Here is a 5,289-nt window from a genome sequence, read left to right as displayed (position 1 = left end):
CTAACTTTTGCTGATATTCCACTTTTTCAAGATGATGGATGTCTTCTTATTAGAATAATTAAAGATACAAACCTCTCAACAATAACAGATAAAAAGCACCTGAAACACTTATATATTGACTATTGGGAAATATTCATAAGAGTCATTGGGAAAATACTTTATAAAGCATATAATATTCTTAGAACATTATAAAAATACTTTATATTATGTAAATAAATAATCATACAATCTATCCAAAGATGTCCACATCTAATCCCTAGAATCTGTAGTTATGTTAAATTATACAGAAAATTGGGAAATTACAGGGCAAGTTTGAAGATGACTAGAAATTGCTGTTGTTTTATTTTTGTTATTGCCATTGGGTCAACTATGATTTATAGGGACTATGAAATAGAGATTGAAATATTGTTCTATCTTGCCTGATTCTCAATTCCATTGAACAGTGTGTCTACTTTTCTCCTTGAGGGTCTTCCTTTCTTTCAATGACACTAATCAAACTTTATTATGGGTTTTCAATGGCTTATTATTTCAGAGGTGAAAGGTCAGTCTTACTTTATAATACACATTGATTTAAATCCTTATGTGTAGAGTAATATCTACTTGTTATTGTTGTTGTTAGGTGCCGTTGAGTCGTTGACGACACATAGTGACCCTATGAACAAAAGATCTGAGGACTGTTCGTACATAGAGTTTCCAGAGGCAAGCCATTTTGGAAGTGGATGCTGCTCCTCCTTCCAGAATATCTAGTAGACAAGTATATTACCCAGAAAAACCGAGGAAATCACATCAACAGAGAACTATCACAAATACAAGCTGGGTTTAAAAGAGGTCGTAATACTAGGGACATCATCACCAACATCAGATGGCTCTTGGCTGAAAGCAAAGGTACCAAAGGAATGTCTAAAGGCATCTGACTGTGTGGATAACGTTGAGAGGAATAAACAATCCAGAAAGCCTGGTTTTGTTTTTGTGAAACCTATACTTGGACCAAGAGGCAGTTGTCAGAACAGAGCAAGGAAACACTGCATGCTTCAAAATCAAGAAAAGACTGTGTCAGGTTTGTCCATACAAACTTGTGTCCATACCTTTTCAGTGCATATGAAGAACAGATCATTCAGAAGGCTGGACTTCATGGGGAAGAATGTGGCATCAGTACTGGAGGAAGACTCATCAACAATCTACATTATGCAGATGACACAACCTTCCTTGGTGAAAGTGAAGAGGGCCTGAATCATTTGTTACAGAGGGTCAAGGACTGTAGTCTGCAGTCTGACTTGAAACTTAATATAAAGAAAACAAATACTTTCTCCACTGAACTAATTGACAATATCATGATAGATTGAGAAGAGATTGAGGTTGTTAACAACTTCAGTTTGCTTAGTTCCAGAATCAACACTATTGGCACCAGTAGTCAAGACATCAAAAGACAAATATCAATAGAAAAAAATCTGTTGTCAATGACCTCTCTAGAGGGCTAATGAGCAATTATGTCAGTCTAGAGACTAAAGCATACCTGATCCAGGTATTTTTTTATGCTTCAGAGACCTAGACTATGACAAAAGAGACTGAAGAAGAATTAATATCTTTGAGTGGTAATGCTTTAGAAGAGTACAGAATATATGGACTGCCGGGGGAACTAACAGATCTGTCCTGGAGAGGGTGAAACCAAGCTACTTCTTATAAAGGATTTTGAAGCTCCATCTTACGTACTTTAGGTATATGGTAAGGAGGGACCAGTTCTTGGAGAGGTACATAATGCTTGTTAGTATAGAAGTACAGGGCAGAAGAGGAAGAACCCAAATGAAATGGATTGACACAGTAACTGGGGTAATGAGATTGGGTGTGACAGACACAATGAGATTGGCTTGGGATAGGGCAGAGTTTACAGTTATTGTGCATGTGGTCATTAAGAGTCCCAGTCTACTCATTGATACATACAACAACAATAATAACAGTCAATCTTATCCAAGTTGTGATCTTTTAAAATATTTTCTTGATCCCAGTCATGATATTGTCAGTTACTTTCTATGCATCTCAAAGTTTAACAGTGAATAAAGACAAGAGAAGAAGAATCAATGACTTTAAGTTGCAGTGCAGGTGAGTGGCACTGAATATCCCATGGACTGCCAATAGAAAGAACAGATAAATATGTTTTGGAAAAAGTAAAGCCACGATTCTTCTTAGGGGAAATAGTGATGAAACTCCAATTCACATAATGTCAGCATATTATGGGGTCAGTCATTAGAGAAAGACATCATCCTCAGAAAAGTGAAGGGTCAGCAAAAGAGAGTAATTGGTATGTATATTTGAATAATAACTGTAATAAGTCATTTTCTTTGTAAGTGTGTGGATATTTTATTTTATAAATGATACTAAAATCTTCTTTTTGACAATTAATAAGATACTATTTCTGTTCAATTTATTACCTCTGGCATAGTAGACTGTATAATTGTACGAACTTAAAAAGATCAGCAACATTTCAGTGCATAAGGAAGTTATTTTATTAATTTCACTTCTTTTTGACAACTTTCACTTTTCCTAATTCCAAACATTATACACTTACGTTTCAATTATTAATATCTATTCATAGCAGTTTCTCCCTTTTTTATATGCAGCATCAACAAATGTGGGTTTTTTTTAATTGAATGCAAATAATTATAATAAAATGTGTAAAGACCTGGAATTAGGAAACCTGGAATTAGGAAAGAACACACTCAACATTTCTCAAAGTGAGAAGCTGTGGGAGAAAAGTCAAGTCTCAAGTTACATTATAAAGAAAGGATTCTGTGAAAAAAAAATTCAATGATATGTGATGCATCAAATATCAAAGGAACGTAAAAAGTATATGGACCAACAAATAACTGGTGAATAATGTAGTTAATAGCCATTGGCACAACTAACCCAAAGCCTGTATTTCTCCAGTAGTTCTCACCTCAGAGCTCTGTGGGAGAAAGATGGGCGGTTTCCTCCCATTTTGATTGAGAGCCTCAAAAGCCGAATAGAGTATGTCTATGAGTCAGAACTGATACACTGACTTTGAGTTTTTGTTTTATTGAGATCAACTATATCCTGATGTTTGTTGTTGTTGTTTGATGCCGTCAAGTCGTAGACGACTCATAGAGACCCTATGAACGAACAGCCCGAGCACTGTTCGTACATAGAGTTTCTGGAGGCAAGCCATTTCGGAAGTGGATGCCGCTCCTGCTTCCAGGCTTGATTTAGTTGGGAAGCTCCAGCCAACACTGTCCACCATGGGTACCCATTACCATGATTGGCACATCACTGTCACAGTCTTCAGCATCACAGCAACCACGAGTCACCTCTGTACAGCAATGCACAGACCAGTGCTATACCACCTAGAAGAATGTTTGACAGGAAGACAATTTGAACCTGGCCGAGGGCCACAGATGAAAATCACCCACCTTTGGCTTGGTAGCATAGCTTCCTTTCCACTAGGCTAATGTAGCTCTCTCTTGGTTGTCATCATTGTTATTGTTGTTTGATGCCATCGACTCCAAAAGCTTGCCATGATTCCTGTGCTCCCACCACCATGCTCCTTCCTTCTGGCATGGAGAACTTCCCAAGAGCCTGGGAGGAGCCAGCCAAACCAGGAACAACATGGCCGCTTCTTTCCCAGCTGCCTTGGGGCTTAAGGCTGCCTCTTGGTTCAAACCCTAGGCCCAGGCTGGCTAGTCTCACTCCTGATGTAGCATATTATTGAGAACTAATGGTTATTATTGTTGTTGTTAGGTGATGTTGAATCAAGTAAGGCCCTTAGTGACACGATGTACAACAGATCTGAGTCTGGTCCTATCCAGTGCTATCCTCATACTTTCTAACACACTAACACACCCATTGTGGCAGCCACTCTGTCAATCTACATGGTTGAGCGTCTTCTTTAATTTTTACATACTCCAGCTTTCCAAATATAATGTCCTTCTACAAAGGAATAGCCTCTTCCAACAACATGCTGAAAGTATGTGAGTTGAAAGAATCAATGGTACTAATGGGAGAATATCAAGGTTACATTGAAATAGGAAACCAAACGGGAAGAATGGTGAGTGTGTTTCATACAATTAAATCATTCTGTCAAGAGCTGTCAGTCCCTGGAGAAAGACACTTTATTTGACTTGAAACTGTGACTCCAACAGTAAGCTCAAGCTCAAGAGTTGTGACTACAGAGCAGAAACGGGTAATCATTCATTCTGTTTTAACAGGGTTACTATAAATCAGAACTGAACAGATGGAAACTAACAATTGTGAGTCAGAATCAGCCTTACAAATTACAAAGGGCTTGAACGTCTATATAAAGGGATTCTGTAAGATTTTCTACATACCCCATCATGTAATCTGCAAACGGAGTTTTTCTTCTTTCAGATTTGCATCTTTTTTCTTTATTTATTCTTGTCTAATAGTTCTCATTAAGACTTTTAAAATTTTGGTAAATAGCAGTCTTAGAGTATGTATTATTGTTGCTAACTTTTAGTTGTGGATGTATTTTAATGGCTTTTATGTGTGTAAGTTAAATAACGTAGTTCTTGCTGTTAAGTGCCGTCGAGGTATAGACAACTCATAGCAACTCTATGACTTAAAGACCTGAACACTTGCATAAATTTTGTCATTTCTCCATGTTCAGAGAGTTTCCAGAGGTAATCCATTTTAGAAGTGGATGCTGCTCCGCTTCCAAGCTTGTCCACCAAACACTGTCCACTATGGGTAACCATTATCACATTTGACACATCAGCTTCACAGTGTTTAGCAACACAGCAACCACGAGTTAGCCCTGTACAGCAAATGGAAAGACCAGTGCTATACCACTTAGAAGAATGAAAAAAGCAATTAAAACCAGGCCAGAGGGCCGCAGATGAAAATCACCTACCTGTGGCTTAGTAGCATAACTTTCTATTCACTCGGCCAACAGAGGTCTATTTTGTTGTTGTTATTGTTACTACTGTTGTTAAGTGATGTCAAGTCATAGATGACTCATAGCAAACCTGAACGAAAGAACTGAACACCTTTATAACATTTGCTGTGTCTCCACATCCATAGATTTTCTGGAGACAAGCCATTTCAGAAGTGGATGCCATTCCTGCAGAGTACATTTGTCAAATACCAATTTCTGCATGCATTGAGACATTGATTTTGTCTGATTTTTGTTCTTTGTTGTATTGGTATACATATTAAAATTATTTCCTTATGTAATAAGGAATATATCCCTGGAGTAAATCCTGTTTCTTCACAGAATAACTTTTAACATATTGATACATTACATTTGATAGTATTTTTTTT

Source organism: Elephantulus edwardii, unplaced genomic scaffold (genome assembly GCF_000299155.1).
Source record: "Elephantulus edwardii isolate Elephantulus edwardi_28Jun2011 unplaced genomic scaffold, EleEdw1.0 scaffold00123, whole genome shotgun sequence".
NCBI classification, from domain to species: domain Eukaryota; kingdom Metazoa; phylum Chordata; class Mammalia; order Macroscelidea; family Macroscelididae; genus Elephantulus; species Elephantulus edwardii.
The sequence above is the reverse complement of the archived record's forward strand: the minus strand, read 5'-3'. Positions refer to the sequence as shown.